General features: G+C 50.9%; 1 protein-coding gene and 1 long non-coding RNA gene across 8 annotated transcripts in view; one reads left to right on the top strand and one right to left on the bottom strand.

Moving 5' to 3' along the window:
* WDR25 (WD repeat domain 25) overlaps window positions 1–21,685 on the bottom strand; it is a 141,923-nt gene that overhangs the window by 102,754 nt on the left and 17,484 nt on the right. The gene's annotated exons all lie outside the window — the stretch shown is intronic.
* Window positions 16,176–21,432, top strand: LOC147579704 (uncharacterized). Its single transcript, XR_015252035.1, has 3 exons — window positions 16,176–16,365; window positions 17,211–18,431; window positions 19,238–21,432. It is a non-coding gene; the product is annotated as an uncharacterized LOC147579704 (long non-coding RNA).

Consider the following 21,685-nt stretch of genomic DNA (forward strand, 5'->3'; position numbering starts at 1 on the left):
CACACTCAGCGGGTCTCCTGTTATCTGCGGCCTAGCGCATTCCTAGCTGCTACGGTGGTGAACACAGCATGAGGGGAATCTGGCCACCTTGATTTTCTTATTTCTACCATTTTCTATTCTCTAAATACTATTACTGTAATAAGAAAGTGTTTATTAAAAAAAAAAAAAAAAAGTTGTTCTTAGTCTTGGCTAGTAATTCCATCCCTAGGATTCAAGCCTAAGAAAATAACTACACAGAAGCTAAATATTATGTACATAAAGATGATCACTGAAGCCCTGCCTATAAAACAAACAATCTAAAACCTGCGGGAACAAACCTCAGTGTTCAGCAATAGGGATGCAATTTAGCAAATTGTGGTACAACCACTTGAAAGAAGACGACTATTTTGAAGGCTGTAAAAACAGGAATAAAGATTAAGTTTCAAAAACAGGATCCAAAACGATATACAAATAATGCTCACAGAACTGTAAAAAATATGTTCACAAGGGAAGGGTAAAACACCAAACCCAACTTACTTGCTGCGGGCTGGGATGCCCGAGCCAGCAATTGGAAGTAGGGGAGGAGGGGACGGCCAGGACCTGACACCCGTCCCGTGCAGACTGGGACTGTGGAGGCAAGAGGGGTCTCCTTGCCCAGGAGGCAGCAGCTTCCAGGCCTCCGGGTGCCCTCAGAGGTCAGGGCAACACAGCTGGGTGAAGGAGGCACTCCTTGGGGTGCCGGGGGCTCTGTCCACTCCTGGCTGCCTTCTCGCACAACCTCAGGTTGTAGGGCACCTGATACCAAGAGCCAGGAGAAATTTCAGAGCATGGGCTCATGTGTGCAAAACTCTTCAGAGAAGAAAATTTCCCATTAACTTCAAACATGCCTATTCTCAGAGGATTTAACACAGGAAGAGTTTCTGAGTGTTTATATCCCTAGCCCAAAACACAAAGCCTAGCCCGGGGACGTGAACTGCCCGTATCTGCAATGTCATGGCCATTTGTGGGAGATCAGATGTGAGGTTCCACCTCTTTACCCGAGATCTTCCTCCAGCTATAAAAACAACTCTTGATGTCAGTGTCTGAAATTACTTGCTCAAAATTGTAATTATTATATTAACGTGGATGACTGTAAAACTATACCTCAGCTTTCTAAATGAAAACGCCAGGCTGCCAAACCTTCTAGAAGAAATTAAACTGTTAATGTGTTAAAGACTATTACATCCCCAAAGACATTACCACAGGATTTTCCCCCCATTTCAACAAGGCAAGATGCTGGACTATATTGGAAACCTCTGTGAATTGCCTAATTATAGTTAATAAGGTCATCATCTTCCCATGAAATAGCCTTTTCTGTTTTCCAACAGAGCTTTCAACAATTCTAAAAACTGTTCATTTGAAGACTCCCTGAGAAGGCTATCACATTATAGGGCAGACAGCAGGGGAAGGAAGTGAGAGGCAGGCGGGAAGAAGACGAGCCCAGGAAACCACAGAAAGAAGGCCCCCATGGAGAAGGGAAACAGAACTTTCTCAGAGTGTGGCATCTGGAGACCAGAGTCCCAAGAAAACAGAGGAGAGGCAATGGGGTGGGTGGGGGGTGTGAGGAACGCCCCCACCCCAACCCCACCCCACCCTCCTGAGCCCAGTCTGGTGGGGAGGGGGCTTCCACTCACTAATCATAGCCCAAGCTGCCCCATAAACCCACACAACTCTCAGCATAGAACCTGCCATTTACCCTCCTGGCTGAGACTACCACAACCCACGCTCAGATGTTTCCCTTTTATGGATGCACGAAGTCCGAAAGTCAGTGCAGGGGTCGCTGCGTGTACCATGTACAAAATCACAGGTAGGGAGAGAGTAGGACATAAGGACTTCAGCAATGACCTTCGTGCCAACCTAAAAGAATATGCACGGAGCCTAAGCATCCGGGCCAGCGCAGGGGGAATCGGTTACCATGATAAGCCCATGCATGAGAGAGGCGACAGAACGTGGACAGCAGTGGCCGGGAATAGCTCAGGGTCACTGCAGCAAGTGAGAAGTCAGGCGGAAAATGGGATCCTGGCCCCGTGTCTGTCATGCAGACACATCACACAGCATCCTGGTAGAGGAGACGTGCTCCCGGCTCACTCTCCACGCCTCGCTGGCACAACCAGGAAAAGCCTCGGTCTCTAGCACCCCTATCTGCGAGAGGAGGTAACGCTCGGGCAGCTCTCCCTTCCCTGCAGGGGGAAAATGGCTCACGGCAGCATCCGAGCAGGGAGGGGGTGGCTGGAGCAATAGCCTCGTGTTCGGGTCCTTCCCAGGGAGGTTACCCCGGTGGTGGGAAAGAGGCTGGCCCCAAACCCTGTTCCCTCTCTAGCTCTGCGGGCCTGAGGTACTCTCTCCCGACCTCCCTGGGTGACTGAAGACTGAAGCATGGACGGCACAGGCACGCGCTAAGTGTCCTGCTTAAGGAGCTCCTCGAGGTGGCAGCTTCCTCCCTTAGCTGGTTTCAGTGCAGGTGTGGCACAGGAGATGCCCACAGGTAACTGACAGGTGAGGGTATGAGCAGAAGAATCGGCCATGGAACCCACCAGGACCGCAGCCCTGGTGCAAAATAGCCTGTTTTCCCCAGGCCCACAGAGAAGGGGCTTAGGGGTAGGGTTCAGGCTTGGCTCACCGGGGCTCACCCCCCTGGTCTGGGGTGCCTGGACTGTCCTGCAGGGACTCTTTCCTCCAAGGATAAACGATGCTGCCAAGTCACGGGCTTTGGGGAATAATGTGATTTCCAGATCGTCAGCCCAGATCTCACTGCTGCACCAGCACGGGTCCCTCCAGACCGGGGCTGGTGAGGGTGAGTCTCCCTGAGGTGGGTATCATGGCATTTTCCCCTTTAGTACACATCAAGCAGCTCGTGACCATCAAGGCACTAGGTCATACATGTAAGTCACAAGTGCCTGCTAGATCAGACTACCCCAGAGTCCGTGACGGCACTGTGCTGCTCCCTAGGGTCACAGAGCCCAGCAGTCTCTTTCCAGTGAGCACAATGACAGGCAGGTCAGGTGCACGGTGCGCAGTTTATGCCTGCCTGGAATGTGGGAAAAAAGCAACCACAAGGAAGGTATAGAGAGAAGGGGACCCTGGAGCTGAGTCCTAGGGCATAAAGAGGACTTTGACTGAAAGAAAAGGAAGGAAAAGACAAAGGCATAGAAGGATGTGCCATGTTTGGGGAACAGCAACCAGACCAGCTGGGAAGAGTTCAAGCTCAAGGAAGACGGCCGGTGATAGGGCCAGAACCAGGGGGAGGGTAAGACGGGGTTTATGGTTTGCATTCCATATTGTCCAGGCCACATTCCACATTGTGGGCTGGGACAAAAATAACTCAGGTTTTACATCAAGGAGTGACAACCAGAAATTACAATAATCAGTAACATATATACCAACGGCAGTCACCTTTTGGGCATCCACTGTTTACCAAGAACTGTACCGGGCCCTTCCCTAGTACCCACTCTTGTTCTTGCAACAACCACAAAGATATATATCCCACGGAGGGAGAGACCAAGTGGCCGTGAGGACGGAGAGAAGGAGATCAGGTGAGCAGATAAGTCACAACTTAGTGATGGATTGAACGGCAAAGGCTGAACGACATATGCTCCATGGGGACTGAAACCGTATGTGCCTTATTCGCACTGTCACCTGACCCCAGACCTGCCATGAACAGGTACTCGACAAATAGGTGGGCGGCAGCATCTACATAGGTGCAGAAGGAAAGAGGGACAGCAGCAGAGCAGGGGGGAGGAGGTGACACAGCCAGTTGTGTTAAGGCAGCCCAGAGGCATCATCAAGAACTGTGTAGGCTCTGACATAACACCCTGCTAGCAAACGAACAAACTGTCACAGCTTTGCAAATACCAGCAGAAGACACGAGACTCCCGGGTCAGAGACAAAAAAAGTTTATCACAGCAGCTGTAGCAGCCAGAACAAGAATGCAGCACTGGTTCCAGGTCCCCATTCGCCCAGGGTGACTCGATGAGGGCCAGGTGTGACCTGTACAGAGTGGGATGTATTACAAGAGGGGAATCCTGACATCAGGGAGCCCCAGTCTTAGATAAGGGGCTGCAGTGAATGTGTCCAACCTCTGTTTTGGAGGGAAACATTGTCTGTATCGTCCTGGAATATAAGTAAATCCACTCCAAACGCAGATGCTACCTCTAATCTTCCAAAACTGCTGGCTATACAAACATCTTTGAAAAGATAGGCCAGAGGAAATTAACTCTTCATGACTTTGCTCAGAGGATTGTGCAGAAATGTGAGAGACCCTCATACTGTCCCCTGGAAGGCAGCACACATGTGCGACCCACGAGACGCCCACCTCCCACTGAGACACCCTGAGCTGCCTGCCACCCATCCGAGCATCTCCTCCCCTTCTCTTGTTCAGAAAACAAAACTAACATTTACTTTCCAGTCCCACCAGACTGAACAGAAGTGAGCCTCTGAGAAACAGAGTAACAGGCCCAAAGCTTCCTGGGTCTTCCCAGTTCTGTCTGGAGCACCTACAGTCACCTGTGACTCCCAGCATCATGCAATCCATCACCAAGCCTCAGTCATTCTGTCCCCAAACCATCCCTCAGGGCCAGGCACTGCCCCTCTGTCTTCCCCATCCAGCCACTGGCCCCGCTCACCTGACACTGGTAACAGCCAATTCACAGCTCTCCCTGCTTCCAGCCCAGCCCCGCCCCTTCTCCACCCAGAAACAAAGGGACTTTTTAAAGATGTAAATAAAGAAGCGTCACACCCCTGCTCAAAACAGGTGGTTTCCTACCAAGTTGAACATCACACTTACCACACAACCCAGCAGTTCCGCTCCCAGATTATTTACCTAAGAGAAATAAAAACAAAGGTCCACACGAGTGGCCAAAAAAGTACTAACAATCCCAACCTGGAAACCGACCGAATGCCTATCAACCCCAGAATGGATTCATAAAGTGTGGTCTTTTCACCCAACGGAATACTATTCAACAATGAAGAGGTGTGATGTGCACAGCAATGAGGATAAAGCTCATGAACATTACATCAGGTGAGAGAAGCCAGACACAGAAAATTACGTGCTGTATAATTCTATTTTACGCGAAATTCTACAACAGGCAAAATTAATCTATAGCAACAGAAAGCAGATGAGTGGTTGCCTGGAGCTGGGGGTGGAAGGAAGAGACAGACTGATGAAAGACACCAGGAAGTTTCTGGATGATGGAAATGTCCTCCATGTTGATGGGGCGGCGGGAGTCATGCACAGACTTGTCAAACCCTCCCCAGCAGCACACTTAAAAGATGCATTTCATTACATGGAAATTACCTCTCTACAAAGTTAAATCACTTTTTAAGTTTTTTTTAAATGTTTATTTATTTTTGAGAGAGACAGAGACAGAATGCGAGTGGTTAGAGGCAGAGAGAGAGGGAGACACAGAATCGGAAGCAGGCTCCAGGCTCCGAGCTGTCAGCACAGAGCCCGATGTGGGGCTCGAACTCACGAGCCGTGAGATCATGACCCGAGCCGAAGTCAGACGTTCAACCGACTGAGCCACCCAGGTGCCCCAAATCACTTTTTTAAAATTTAAAACCATCGATGGCTTTTTTCACTTCATTCTGAATAAAATCCTAAGGCCTAGCATGTCCTGGAGACCTCTCACGATATGATCCCCACCTAAATCACCAACCTCAACACAAACCACTCTCCCCTTTGCTAATATCCCAAATCTAAGGCAAACCACAGGGACCTCCCTTGTTTTTCCAATGAGACGAACAAAAACAATACAAAAAGGCTAGCGGCCATCTTGAATAATACATACACTTGCAGACATATTGAGGAAATAATCAAACGTCTATGCTTTTATTTATTAACTTAGACGTACATGCATATTTAAAATAACCCATTTTAACACATTTTGGAAAGACTGTATTTTTCCAATACCACCGTCTCTCCCTACACATTCTCAAGACTCATGCCTTCTCCACTCCCAGGACACATTTCTATACCAGCTAAAGGGAACCTCTGAGGTAGAGGGACAGCAACGACTAAGCACCTAGTACCGGGCCCTGCCCTGAGCATTTCTGCAGATCATCTCATTTAACCTTCGCAAAACCACACAAAGGAAACATCACTGCGGTTCCCAAACTGTGCACCAAGACACCCAAGGGAACCCCAGCAAACTCACAAGGGTGCCACAGGATACTTTAACTTTTCAAAGGAAACACAGCAGATCTGTTGACACTGTGCAGACTGCTAGCTGAGGTCGTGAACATTTCAACATTAGACCACTCTGCGTTTCTTTTAACGATGTCATACCTCCACAAGGCTGGGTTTTCAGCAGAGCAGGTATCATGTGAAAATCAACGTGGAACAGGAAAGGAGGGTGGTGGTGCCCCACGTGCCCCCAACATCTCAGAACGTGTGTGCCCAATAGGTGTGACGTGGTCAGGGCCCAAATACTCATTGTCAGACCCTAACGCCTGACCCTAAGTGGGACCGGGGACCGCGGAGTGTTTGCTTGGGCCCGGAAAAATGGGGGCGGGGGGAGTTTCTGTGACACAAAGGGTGCTGTGAACTGAGAAACTCTGAGGCCCTGTGTGTGATTTTCTCGACTTTACAGATGGAGAACCCGAGACCCCATGAGGCCGCTTGCCCAACATCACAGAGCTAAAGTTCAAGTCCGGCGCAAAGCAACGTGACCCTCACAAACCAAGATGCCATTAAATGGTTTACCAAAGACTGTGCACGACAGGCAAACGGTTCCAACAAATTAGGTGGTGGACGACGTGCCCAAAGACCCGCTCACACCCCGTGGTCCAGAACTAAGACAGTGCTGTCATCTGAGAAACTCCCTACGCACTCAACTGTAAAGGAAACATTTTCTCGAAGGACGACGTGAAGTGAAGCCTCGCCTCGCCTCCCGCTTCTTGCCGCGCAAAACTGCGCCCGGCCTCCACGCGCTGGTCCTTTGCTTGCTCACTGTGGACAAGCCCTTCTCACACCTCGTCTCCGCCTGCGTGGCACCTTCCAGGGGTTCTCCCCTATCCACTGGCCATTCTTCTCTATTTCCCCGCAAATAGCACTTTGTAATTTATAATTACCTTGTTAATGAATTGACCTATGAGTCTGTGAGCGAGTAGAGCTGGCCCCGGCACGGTGTCTGGCACCCCGCAGGCCCTCAATGAGTAGTGGTTGCTGTTATAAACGCCCTTCCTCCCCTGGGCCGCGGGGTCAAGAACCAAACAGAAGCAGCATGGGAGGCCCGTGTTCTATGCCCTCCATCCTCCCTGCGAGGCCCCCGAGCATGCCCGAACCCCCGGAAGGGCTCCCAGAGAGCTCCCTGATGCCAGGGACTGGCACTTACACGTCTGACGGAGGCAGCTCTTGCTTCTTCCTAATCTCAGTGGCCGCCGTCCCCAAGACCACTTTAAAAATAGAGCTTTAACTGTTTCCCTCTGGAAACTCAGAAGGGCTCTGGCCCGGAGTATTCTGATCTTAAAACACCTATTTTCGAAAATGGTAAACTTTTGCGGCTACTGCAAACAATTAAAATTGAGAGAGATCCATGGAGAGAGGGAAGGGGAGTGGGTAATTATTATCAACAAAACCAATGAGAGGGAACAAATGTATTGGGCCAAAAATCTAATAAAATAAGTATGAGAATTCTAGCGCAGCTCTGCGGGAAGCAAATTACTCTTCTGCGTCTTCACAGACAATACACGGGAGACGCAATTTATTAACTTGCGCCACGTTGGCCTCAGCATTAACCTGTATCCCTAAAGTACTTAACTCTTACCCAGGAAACTGCTTACTTAACTTGCATTAGGACACGCAGGGCCAATGCAGGCTTGCTATTCGCAGCTTCAAATTCAATTTAAAGGGATTCCTGTTCCAATTTCCTGTAGAAAGTTACTCCATGTTCTAATACATCAGTGTCAGGAAACACGGCCTTTACTTAATTTCTTCTCATTATTCATACAACCAGGGATCACCCAGAGCAATTTCTCCTCCTTTGTGTGCCTAACAGCAATGATGGGGCTTTTACTTTTCATCTTTTCAAGCGCCAGCTGCTCGAAGGTCTCCCCTTCCTTGAAAAGCATGCCCTTTAGGGACCCCTGGTGGGCTTCCTGGGGGTCTCTGCATGGTGACATAGCTTGCAATGATGACGTTCACGTTTAACTGCTAATATTTCTAACTGATTCATATTCTAAAAGGCAATGCAGAATCAGAGAGCAGGAAGACTGGCCCCAGGCCACCACGTCACCTTAGGCCAGGCACATCTCCCAGTGGCCCCAGACTCCTCACTGATAAAATTACAGGCTGGGTCCGGATCACTGAGTCCCCAACCTGATAAGCCATGGAGCCATTCGCTCAAAGGCAGCCATGTGAAGAAACCGGGTGAGACAGACAATACGGAGCTGGGAGGATGGGGGCGGGGCGGGGGGGGGGGGGGACAAGACGTGGAGTGGGGGGATGGGGAGGAGGAGGGAAGGATGGGGAGGGATACGTCTCGAGGCCCTCAGCTCATGCTCCCCAGGGGCAGCCCCTAAAAATTTCCATGGAGCCCTTGGAGCCCCCAAAACACAGGCTGCAAATCACCGATCTGACTTATCTCGACAGGCCCCTCAAATAAAATAAGTCTAGTGTTCCAAATTTCCTTTGCAGAAGCAAAACGTTCTTAATAAGACTGTAATGGAAAAATAATTCATGCATTTTATTTCCTATTTAATGCATTTATGTATTTTCCACAATGAGCATACATTATTTTAATAATCAGAAGAAAACAAACATTATTAAAAAGAAAACAATTCACATGGCTTAAAAAACAAAACAAAACACCCGAGGCACAGAACAGACAAGCAGAAAGGTTTGCGTGTTCTTCCAGCGTCATCTACCAGCGTTAACTGCTAATTACTTTCCTCCCTTTAGAGTAGCAAAATATCACAAGTGTTTGGAAAAGGTCTGATGAGTCACCAAACGCTCTGTGGCTCTCAGCTGCGTCACTGAGTCCTATGCAGGCCTGCGTAAATATTCATAATATTTATACACACACCCCCTCTCTGCTCACCCTGGGCTTTAGAGACTAGGGGGAAGCGCTGGGGATGGGGGAGGAATGGCATGGAGGGAGTGGGGGGCCTGGGCTGTGGATCTTCCACAGAGAACCTGACCTTCTCCCATCACAGGTCTCTTCAACCCTAACACCCACCACACAGGGCTGAGAAATACTGGGATTCAATATATGTAAAAGTGGGTTTCCAATTAATGGAGGCATTTTTAAGCCCCCAAAGTGTAACTGCATTTGTACTTAATCTTGGGAGTCTATAAAAAAGGAGAGGGGTAGAGGCAAAACTATGTCAAGTCCGGGCAAACGTAACCCCACCCCTATCTGCTCTATCCTAAGGGCCCAGTTTCTATCACCAAAGCATCATGGGCGGCCTCCCCAGGGGTTTTCCCTCCAATTCCACACCCAGCAGTTCACAAATTTTCCAAGGCTCTCAGTTCCTACAGGAAACACTCTAGATTCACCCACATGCCTCACAAAGCCCCGATCCCCCTCCCCTCCGGGCCATTACCATGACTCTCTACCCTAGCCCATTCCCCTCCACCAGATGTACAAACATCTGTGCGGGGGTCCCAGGGCGCTCAGCCTACCCTGACTCTCTCCCAGCCCCTCCTTCCCTCGCCCCCAGGGCCAACTCCAGTGTCTTCTGCCACCCCAGTCAAGTCCGGCTCTCGTCCTCTGTGCTGCCCAATACCAGCCAAGCATCCTTCCCAAGGCCTATCTTGATTTACCTGTCTGGACACTCAGCGAGCACCTCAAGCTCTCAGAGAAGAGTCCCCACTCCAACCTCCGGCACCTAGACTCAATCTAGCGAAACTAGGCATTGGAGCCTGTTTGGGCCCTAAAGTGCAAAACCGTGGTTCCTGCTCTCAAGAATTTTATGCTTCAGGGGCAAGCTGCCTCCAAAGCTTGCAGAAAGAAACAGCCAAGGCTCCCAGGGTGCATGTGATCTCAAGGGTTTCTCTGGCTTACATGTACCAACCAGCCACCTGTAGCAGCTGCGCCGGGAATGCACCAGCTTCCAAAAGGACACCTGAAGAAGGCAGTGGAGGAGCCTACAGGCATCCCTCCGCCCCTGCCCACCACCGCCAGCCCCATCCAGAACCTGACAGCCGCCACCAGCAGGCCAGCCGAGCTTACCCAGGCCAGACCGACTTTCCAATCCCATCTCACCTGAGGTGGGAAGATGGCTATAGGGCTTCGAATTAAAGGCTTTTGCTCGCTGCCTCCTGGACTACGAGAGGCATGTGGACCTGAGAGTAAACGGGGTTACTCATGTCAAAGGAGGACAATTACTCCAAAAATGTGAGCACTCCAGTAAGAATCTGAAAGCAACTTTTCTGGAACACAGGACACGATGTAAATTAAACGTCTCTGTGCCGCGTATATATCAGCACCTGATCTCTCAGAAACTCTCCGGTCACCGTCACAGTGTTAACTGCCTACTCAGCCTGGCATCCGACTTCTTCCCCTGGAAGGACTTCAGCAAACTTTGTGTTCCGTGCGGAACCCACTCCGTTCTGGAGCTGCTGCCGCTATCCGGCTGACTCTACACGAGGGAGGAGCCAACACGTCAGTGTCCTCACGCGCGGCACCTCTGGTCCTGCTCAGCCGCCCTCTGCCCGAGAGCAGCTGGGAATCCCCACGAGGCAGAGAGAGGGGGATGAGGACGGCAGGGGGCCTCTACCGATTACTGCCAGCTCTAACTCATGTTTCGCATCTGTCCAGCTGCCCTGGGCCTGCCCTTCTTTCTCTGTCCCCACGTGTGCCATTCATTCAAGAATTCGTTCGTCCACTCACTCACGACACAAACGCCTATCCAGCACCATTCGGTGTAAAGCAGAGAGGACAGGAAGTTGCAGCCCTGACCTTAAAGAACGCAGCCCCGGGGACGGAGAGAACGTGGGGCACGGGGCTGCACACATATGGCAGGCGCCAGCTCTGGAGAGGCACGGGGACAGGAATTAATGAAGCTGCGGGCATGGATTCCAGGTCTACCACTTGGCAGCAGTGTGACCCTGGGCAAGCCACCCAGGAGGAACCTGGTGCCAGCCACCCTGCTGCCACACGGCCTTCCCCACTCACCTCCCAGCTCTTCACGCTAAATACAGACTCCATCAGCTTAAGTCTCAATTGTTTCAACTGAAAAATGCAGAGAAAATGCCTAAAAGTGACTTGTGGAAAGTGGAGCTGTCCACATAGAGACCCCAGCATAGAGTGAATACTCGGTAGAGGGCAAATGCTTTCTTAGGACGTCTCTGAATTATCCCACATCCCGTCCCATACCCAGAACAGGAAACACACCTGCCTTATGCTCCTCTCTCAAGTCCACACCAATAAGTCAATACTGGACAATCCAAGTGGCCAATCCAAACCCAATCACTCCAGATCTCAGTGATGGGACACACCTATCAAATGGAGAATGAGGGCTCCCTACTCTGCCCTCTGCTTTGAACTTGGATCCCTATGTTTTGATCGAGCTGGAGCCTCTCGACCTTGGGAGAATCCAAACATCTGATCCGCCCTCTCAGGGCAGCACGGGAGAGCGGAAAGAACTTGGGCTCTAGAAGCAAACAGTCCTGAAGTCCTGTCCCGGCTCTGCCGTCTGCTAGCGGATGCTCCTGGGCCCTGCAAGCCCCCTCGACTGCAGCGACCAACATCTGAGGGGGTTCCAGAGGATTCACCGTATACATGATGCCAGGCACTGATCTGGGCACATGGTGGGATCTCAGCAAATGGGAGTTGTCATTGCTATCAAAATTCAATCCCAGGGAGCCGACCACCTTGAGTTCTCGGGATACCAGATAAAGTTCACACCAGCACAGCACCCTTCTACTCAGCGCACTTCATCAGGCAAGCCAGAAGCCAGGCCAACAGGAATTAACTTAATGCTCCGTTTGGCAGTGCTTCCCTAGGTCCATCACCCATCCTCATTCCCTGGAAGCTGCCAGCCAAGCAAACTGGAATATTGATCACAGCAACCATCTCAATATCTCAGTACAAGTCTGAGGGCCAAACACTTTATATGTGTTTCAATTACAAGAGTAGGCTTGCCATTCTAATTCTGCTCCATTCCAGCCAGCTTCACTGTGGGCAACAAAGGGGACCCTAAAAAGTTGAATTAATCACTAATCTATTAATGGAATCACACCTCCACATTGATTTTACATTATCATTTCAGAACGATGCATATTCATTCTCCATCTTCAGTTCTAAGCGTGGGGGAGGAAGCGAGAGTTACCGTGCCGATGCCACGCTCCAGGAATCTCTCAGGGCTGCTGTCCTGCTGACTATGCACGACACCCCACTGCACCAGGAACCGGCGGGAAAAGGCTGAGGGCATTCCCTAGGCCCCCGACAGAGAACCGCAGCTCAATGTCAAGCCTGCCTGGCTCCTTCCACAAGTCCCACCGATCCCAATAATCCCTAAGGCTTTTGCTTCCAATTTGCCCCCTCAGTATTTGGCCATACACGCTTTGGTAGGAAAGGCGGCCAGATCATTCTAATTCAAACGAGCAGGTTTGTTTGCTGCACGGGGGCTGAGTGTCCCCTAAGAAATCGAGATCAGTGAGGAGCAGATCCTCCAGAACCAGGGCAGGGGACCTGGTGGCAGATGGGATAGAGGGGAGGGAGAGCCATTTTTCAGACACATTTTTCCTCTGTACATCTTTTTGTCTCCTTTTAATCTTGCACCAAAATTTGTGTACTTCTATTCTTTAAAAGAAGTTTTCAGATGAAATAAGGAAAATGGCTTCTTCCCCCTTGAGGAAACTTACAATCAAACAGGAGGGACCAGATTGGATCTACAAAGAAAATTTTAATTCACCCCAACAGCCATTCATTGGGCACTTTTTGCATGGAAGCCCTGAGCTGCTCAAGACAGGTTCACACATGTAGTCAATTCCTACGTGTGTGTCAGCTGTCAATTCCTCAGACAGGAAAGGACCTCACAACATAAGGGTATCCTCCCAGTAGGTCTCCCCAAATGCTGGCCGCCCAAGTTTCATCCCCCTGGCATTTTACTTCATCCCAAGGCTCTGCTCCATGGTGATCACAGGTCTTAGTAACTTCTCTGCCTGCTTAATGATGTCCTCCGGAGGTCATGTGGAGAGAAAACCGATTCAAAATCCTGAAAACTCATTCAGCAACTCTGCAGGAAGACTTGGGAGGGACACCTGTAATCCTCTCCCTCATTTAGCTAAAGGCAGTTTGGAGATCGCAAAACCGCTCGGCATAAAAGGGCCTTGGAGATCACAGTAGAACCTCTGTGTTTTCCAAATGAGACACCAAAGCCAGAGCTGACCTCGCTTGCTCAGGGTCTCAGCTGGTGAAAGGCAGATACACACGTGGACTCCTGGCCTCTGACAGCCGGCTCATTGCTCTCTCCATCCCCTGTGGCCCACCTGTCTTGTCCCTGTCCACAGTAATAACCCCGCAAAGAAATGAGTCACTCACTTGCCCACATCACGCCTGTGAAGTCAGAGGGTTATTTTTTTAGAAAAAAGTAATAACAAAGGAAAGGGGGAAAAAATATCTTAAATAAAGGTTGTCTTTCCTGACATGATGGATGGAAAGCTTTCGGGCGTGCGACGGAATGGAGTGTGATTATACCGAGGTAAGAATGGCTATCACATGTCAGGGGAGCAGATGTCACTACTTTTTGACAGAGGGCACTTGGGAAGAAGCTACAAATAGAAAGCTTTCCCTCTACTTTCTGAGGGGATAGAATAAGAATTCCACCTGAATGGCCAAGATCTGTTCCAGGCAGCGTCTGTGCAGTAGAGAGAGGGGCAGGCAGTACCCCACCCCCCCCCCCCCCCCCCCCCCCGCCCAATGCCATCACAGGCAGTCATGAGAAGAGCAGTCCAATTGGGTTTTAAAAGCCTCGCACAATTGAGCACAAGCGCTGTCCAGCACTTAACTACTCCTCCACCGCCGCCTGCCAATGCCAGCCATACCCCAGGAAGATGCACCAAGGAGCATGAGGGGCGCCCCTCCCAGGAGTGTGTACTAAGATGAGAGCCCAGAACTCCAGGGGGAAAGGGTGGGCACCGGCATCCAGAGAAGAGGGCAGGGAGCCACCAGGAGTGTGAGTTAGGGGTGACTCAGCATGCCCCTGCTTCTTAAAATCTCTAGTACTTTTCAGTTCCTCTACACGGACAGTTTTTCTTTTAGGATCCAACCAAGAAAAAATTAAAACCAACACAGACGTTTTTTAAAAGGACCACAAGAACTTGCCAGTACAAAGCTATGGGGAGAAAGAAGTGATTGATTCTGGAGCAGGGAGGTTGGGGGGGGGGGGGGGCGGGGAGGGTGGAGGGGGGCACCCAGAGGAGACAGAACTGGAGGCAGCCCAGATGGACAAGGATTTGCATCATGGAGAAATGGGGACGTGGGGACGTGGGCTCAGGGTCACTTCTGCCAGAGCTGTGGAAGGGACAGGGAAGCCGAAGACAATGGGGGGGAAGGGAGGGGTCCTGCCCCCAGGACACGGAGAACTCGTGTGTGCGCGCCGGCCTGGTCTGAGACTCCTGAAGCCACCAGAGGTGATAAGCAAGGAAATGCTTAATTAGGTGGCACCCGGGGGGGATCCAGGAGGGACTGAGGCCACCAAGGAGGCCCGGCAGAGGCAGCTCCGTGCAGCAGAGGCCTCGGCCGGCCGCCGGGGGCCGGGGAGAGGCCCCGCCTGCTCCAGCAAGCCGCCGACGCGCCCCGGAGGCCCAGAGGAAATATTACTGCGAGACAAAAACTGAATTATGAAATCCGCAAGCAATAATTAGTTTAAATTACTACTTCTACTTGAATAATTAAACACGCTTATTTTCACTCACTGATGTTTTATTCATTACCATACATCTTTCCTGAAAGTTGTTTTTAACGTGAATATTCTTTTATTTGCAAAGATCCCACAGAGATTTACTATGCTAATTTCAAACCTTTCTTCTAAAATAAAAACAACAATAACAAAAACACTCCAGATTATCATCCATTAGTGACTGCTGTGTGGGGTCCATTATCAACTTAAGTCACAGCAACTGACTGGAAACATTGTGGGTAGTGGTGAAGTTATTCACACACCAAAGCTTCCTTCCTTTAAAATTCACTACTGAACGGGCGATACTTAAATAAGCCCGAAATGAGTATGAAAATAAAAAGACCCAAGTGCAGAAAGACCATTTAGGCACAGACAGAATGAGCCTTTGCTTTTTATCACACCCTCTATTAATGAAAATGTTTTTGCATTTCCACAAATAACAGTTGGATTTTATAAGTCTTATTTTCACACCCTGGAGCCAGGATACCCATAAGCACAGTAATAAAGGCTTAAGGTTTTTATTAAGCAAAGTTACCTTTGGGAATAAGTACTAACTTAAACATAATCCACGAACTAACTCTTCCCCGCTGGGCTATTAGCTGGTGTTGGCTGAATGGCAAGATTCCAAATCCGAGCTAATGCCAACAAGCCGAACCTAAGTCAAACCCTGAACAAACAGAAAGGAACAGGGCTGCTGCCGCCATAAACCAGCTCCACGAGGGTCCAGAAGCCAAGAACTCTCCAAGGGGCCCAGAAAGCCTACTTCACATGCGGGCACGCAGTTGTGCCGAAGAACCGGGCTCACTGATCACTCTGACAAACGTCAGGGAGTGTCAGCTACTCTGGTAAAGCACAGGCTGCCCGACACACACACACACATACACACACACACACAGAGCCCTGTGGCTCCTGGACGGACCCCTCCCTGGGCTGGGACCCGCAAGTCCTCCCCGAACATTTGTTGAGTGAAACTCAGTATCTGAAGATTTTCTAAGGCCCCGATTCTATTTGCTCTGTCCCCCAACATCCCTGAAAAGCAATCAGTCATCCATCCCTAGAACTGAGCAAATGTGTAGACCCACCTCCCACCTGAAACTTTAGTTACTCGCGGAACCCACGGCACCAGCACCTTGCGCTGTGCAGTGCTCTCCCTCTGCTAATATAAGTAAAGTCAGCTGAATATTTTTCATAGTGGTTGCAACCGGTCCTCTGGAGCAACAGGAAAATGGATTACTCAAATTTTGAAGTTTCCAAATCAAAAATGACCATCTACTGGACAGAATTATGAGCTGGGGCACCAGTCTGGCCTTTGGAAAATGAAGGGACTCCAGAGGCCACAGGCTAGGGCTTAGCTGATTCTAGAACTCAACAGTATCTGCGTCACCATCGTTAGAAGCATCCGGAAAGCAGAGCAGAGCTTCTGCTGGGCTTGTTTCCGTGGCAACAGCTTCACTGGCCTGTCTCGGGGAAACGAAAGGAGGAAGGGCATGGAAGCTGCACAAGGTGGGGGGGGGGGGTGAAGCGGGGAGGGAAAGGGGGAAGAGCAGGGGGTGGGGGGGGGGCGCAGTGGAAGGCCAGAGAAGGCAGGATAGAAAAGGTAAAGAGAGGAGGAGAGAGGGAGAGGCAGGGAGGACTGCGACACCGGGGACCAAAGGAAAGTAGGGACTTCTGTCTGAGGCTGTGCGTCCACCTGCACTCAAAGAATGTTCTCATTTCCTTCACTAAATGTCACATGTCACTCCCAGTCAGTGCCTTAACACACACTAAGGTCACTCACTAAGCCCCCACTAAGGTCAACATGAGCCCACAGGTCTGGCTGGCTTCGATCTGGAAGGAAAACAGGAAGAAAACGAGCAGGCATGGAGATCTGTGATCACTAGAGCACCACTGGCCCGTGGGAAGGGAGCACCGAGAGCCTCACTGAGGTGAAAAGCCTCTGCGGGCCTTGCTCAGGATTCAGCGGGGCAGAGATTCAGTCGGCTCCCTGCCCCTGCCCCGCACCCCGACCCAAAACCATTAACAACAAAAGTAACAAGAGCCCTACACGCAAAGTTAGACCCTGGGTTGGATCCTGAAAGAGAAAAGGGACGTTAGTGGGGAAACTGGTGAAATCTGAAAAACTCTACAGTTGACAGTTACACTGACACTGATTTCTTAGTTTTGACAAACGTACCAGGGTTATGTAAGACGGAGGGGAAGGGGAGTGACAAATATACAGAAACTCTCTGAATTTTACAACCCTTCTGTACGCCTACAATTATTTCCCAAAGTTTTAAAAGGAAAATAACAAGGGCTGCCTAAAAGCAAGACTCCGGTTTTTCTAACAATGACTTATTTCTTTCTCATAGAAAACCAATGCCCTCGACAGGGCTTAACTGTCCTAAAGAAGTGCAATGCTACATTCAAAGCGTGTTAGCAGTGTCCCTTCCGTGTGAAGTGAAGCCACAAGGAGACGAGCCTCCACGCATCACGGAGCATCACGGAGCAAGGGCCCTGCGCACCTGTGCAAAAACAGATACGACCCCGTCACACTCCACACTCCCGATTTCCCGCCTCCCAAGTCTCCTCCAGTCTTGCTCCCTTGTTTTATGTGTCCAACCCAGCACCTCACCTAACCGCCTTGCAGTCAGCTGCTGGCAGCACATTCCTCCACACCCTCCAGCCTTCACCTAGTCTGTTCCCTCTACCCAAAATGCTCTTCCATTTCCTTGCTACTGAACTATTTCTACCCATCCCCCGAGACTCCCTGTGACTCTCGCTGGCGCTGCCCCTCGCTGGGGCTGTCCTTTGCGCCCCGTAGCATTTCATCCTCCACTCCACCAGAGCAGGTATGATGCTACAGTGTATTTGTCTACCTGCTCCTTCTTCCCAGAGTCCCAGAGTCTTTCAAGGAAGGGTGAGACACCCTACTCATCTCTGTACCCCACCCCATCCCCAGCACCCAACTCTTGCATCAGATGCCGAATGAATGAAATACTACGGGGCAAGAATGCAGGCAGTTCTTTTCAGAGAGAAAATACTGATAACAACCTTGCATTTTGTGTTAAAAGGCCAAAAGGTTCTATCTGTAAGAAGTGAAGGAAGCCAGTCCTTTCAAGAGCAGATTTTGTTACAGAACGACAGGTCCATTTCCACAGACATAAGCGCTGTGCAAGTATCCTCTTCCGACCGGGAGGCTGAAAAGCTTTTCCAAGGTTTTGGTCTCCTTGACAACAGCAGTGCCAGAGACAAGTAGGGAAATAATTAAAAAGTATGTTCCCTTCGCCTCGAACTTCGCAAGTGTTTTTAAGCAATAATGAACAGTCCACGCTCAGTGTGGACAGCGTCAGTATGGACCGAGCCGAGGGCAATGCAGGGACATGCCATCCTGTCCCCCCATCCAGCGCCCCTCCTCCGAACGTGGAAGCCCAAGTGAAGGAGCCAAGCCCTCCACCCAGGACGACATTCACCGCAGGAACCACAGCCCATACAGGGCAGATTCACAACTGCACCTTCCAAGTGCCGGGTCCCACAGGTCAAACACTGCCGCGTGTAATCCTTACAAGGGCTCTTTGAACTCTTTGAGCTGGGTAAGTATTACTGTTGCCGTTTGGCAGGAGAAAAACTGAACTGCAGAAAAGCGGCCAGGCAGTGTGGTCCAGGGGCCCACAGCCCTGGCTGCACCTCACTGCCCCCCAGGCTGGCTTCTAAAGAAATGCACTCCCCCTACCCCGCCCCGGCCTCCCCTCTGACCCTCAGAGCTCATCCCGGGATCTGAAGCCCTGAAGGAAGCTGCCTTCCTCTGAGCACCGTCCAGCTGGCCCATGTCCCCACACAGAGCCACTCGTGCCGGCTTCATTCCCTTCACCCCTGCCCCAGAGCTGCGAGAACGTGCAGGGCGAGATGGGAGGCGCCAGCCCTGAAACGTGGTCAGCTCTGATCTTGACTGATGTGTCTCCTTCTCTTTTCAGGGTGGCTTTCCATGGTCTGTTTTGTTTTAACAGCTTTACTGTATTCGCATCTTTTATTGTAAGCCTGCTCAAATCCTTTCTGGATTTATGATTTATAAATAAACAATAAATAAACACATGAGCTGCAAGGAGCGACCAAGCCCATTACCTGGGAGTATAAACGCACGCAGTTCAGCAGACTGGGAGTAATCACCACTTTGATTTAGCTCCCGGCTACAGTCCTCAAAGCCCCCCTCCAAAGCCTGCCACCCCCCCCCCACCACCCAGGGATGCTTCCCGCAAGGGAAGGGCCACGGCACGCAGGTAAGACCAGCCCCGAGACTGCCCATAGCCTGAGGTTCACGGAGGCCCACAGGAGTATGGTAGACTGAGTAGGGGTTATTCATTCATGCACAAGTGTTTTTAAGCACCTACTATGTGTTCAGCTCTCCTCCAGGAACTCGAGATACAACAATCAGGAGAACAACGTCCCTGCATCGTGGAACTTATATTGGAGTTCTTCCCATTTTGTAGGTGAACTAATTAAGACTCCAAAAGATTAACGACCTTGCCCACATTCACATGACTACCTTCCGGAACTCCCAAGCAGGAAGCTGACACAGAACCGCCCCAGAACACAGAGGCAGAAAAGAGTGAGTTCAAACACCAGCTCTGTGTTCAGGAGCTACATGTCCCTCAATGTCCCTCTCTGGTACTCAGTTTTTCTCGTCTGTAAACCGGGCACGAGGAGTCCACTGCCACTGCTGCTGTCAGCTTACATGATGAAGGGCTCGCTACGTGCCTAGTACCCTCCAAAGAGTTCCCCACGATTTTCCTTGTTTAAACCTCAGACAAGTGAGGTGGATGCTATCATTACCCCCACTTACTGATGCAGAAACAAAGATCCCAAGACTTCTGTAACTTACACAGAGCCACAGTCAGAAGGAAGGGGCCGGGGCTCAGGCCCACAGGGGGACTGTCCTGTGCCCCCGCTGTGAGTAAATGAGGCACAAAGCCCTGGCGTGGCCCCCGACTGTGCAGGCCTACAGCCCACAACAGGACCAGCCTGGCTCCCTTCAGTGGACACCAACACTGCCCAGACCTGCCGGCACGGGACCCTCCCTGCAGCATGGCCGTCATGCAGCACAGGGCTAGCCTCCCCACCCAGCTGGCTACTCAACTCCTCACCTTCCAAAACCCAGCTCAACCTTCCCCTTCCCCTTGTGCCCTGACCCCAACAGACCCACCCTACTCCCCACTGCGTGCCCAGACCCATCACAGATGGCCCCTGGAGGGCCTGTCACATTTTTACGCCCTGGTCTGTTTCCACGCCTGGCCCCCGTTAGCTTTCTTGCCAGCAAGGGTATGGCCGGTGCCCTCTGAGCCCAGAGCCTGTACACAGCCCAGCATTTCATCAATGACTAGACCAACGGACAACCAAATGAAGACAGAAGCAGAGACACCAAGTCTCCTGGCACAGACTCCAAGGGCCATCTCTCTCACAAACTCTGTGGCACCTGATCTCTGGGGCCCTCACCACTCGCTCGCGCGCGCACACACACACACACACACACACACACACACACACACACAGCCTAACACAAGGCCCGAGGGATTCGCTGGCCACACAGCAGTCCAAGTCTACCATCCCAGCCACCAGGAGCCAACATCACACTGCGGAGCCGCAAAACAGGAAGCCACATCTCGAAGAGCCCAAGTTCCTTGACGGGCCTGCTGACGTCCAGGGCGTGCACCAGATCACTTGTTCAATGAATCAAGGTTACCGGAGGCACACTGCATTGCAAGCCTCCCGTGCTTAAGAACTTGGCCTAGGAGGCAATTATAGAATAAACCCTGGCTTGAAGTTCTTGATAACACCTTCCATCTGTAAGGGCTTTTATAGTCTACACGGTGGCTTCACACGTCTAACCTCGTCTGATCTCTTCAGCCCTGTGAGGTAATTATTTCACAGATGAGAACGTGGAAAGCCCAGAGAGCTCAGGGAGGCGACGTGTGCCTAACTCATCCGAGTGCCCACGGCGCACCGAGCGTGGCACCGGGTCAGGCTCCAGCCCCCGAATTCCGGGCTGGGCTCGGGGCTCTGTCCGGGGCAGCAAACAGCCGCCAGGGCGCACATCATCCCAGGAGGGCCCTTAGAGTCCCTGACCCCTGCTTGCATCTACTTCCCGGCCCACGGGCAACGTGGGCTCCCACCTGCGCTGAACCCTTCCATCCTCACCCCTTCCCAAGGAATCCGCTCCCCAGGGGGACCAGTCCTGAGTTCTGGAAAGTTCTTCCTCACACGACGCCAACCTCTTCCCCCGCAGTTTCCACCATTAGTCCTGCTTTTGCGCTAGGAACGAACCAGAGTACAACCCATTCCTCTTCCTACCGCAGCCCCACCGGCACCTGAGGACAGCCACCGTGCTCCCCCGCCTGTCCCTGTCACCAGGCTGACGGCATCATGGCAAGACTCCAAGGAGCCAGGACATTTCAAACACACTTAAATGAGAGCAAAGAACATGGAAAGAGACCAGGACGAAAACAAACAACTTTTCTAACCAAAGGTTACAATGAAAATGTGTTTTAATTTGTGTTTCTGTACCTTTCAAAATAACACTTCAACTAGTTCAGAAAGAGACCACTTGTGTTTATAAAAGCTCTTCAGTTTTCCCCGCAGTTGTCGGGCTGTGTAAACACACTGTGAGCAGGGAGAGAAATTGCTCCTTGTGATACTGTTAATGCTGGCTTGTATGCGAATTAGAATTCTAAACTCAGCAGGTTAAAAATGTTCTGAAAGCAATTTTGGTGTTAGTCTAAATAATTATAGATCACATTCACTTAGAGAAGGGCCTTTGCCCCTTCGGGGCTCCAAGGGAAAATTCTAGGCATGA

Source organism: Puma concolor, chromosome B3 (assembly GCF_028749965.1).
Source record: "Puma concolor isolate L17-30 chromosome B3, mPumCon1.1.hap2, whole genome shotgun sequence".
NCBI lineage: Eukaryota > Metazoa > Chordata > Mammalia > Carnivora > Felidae > Puma > Puma concolor.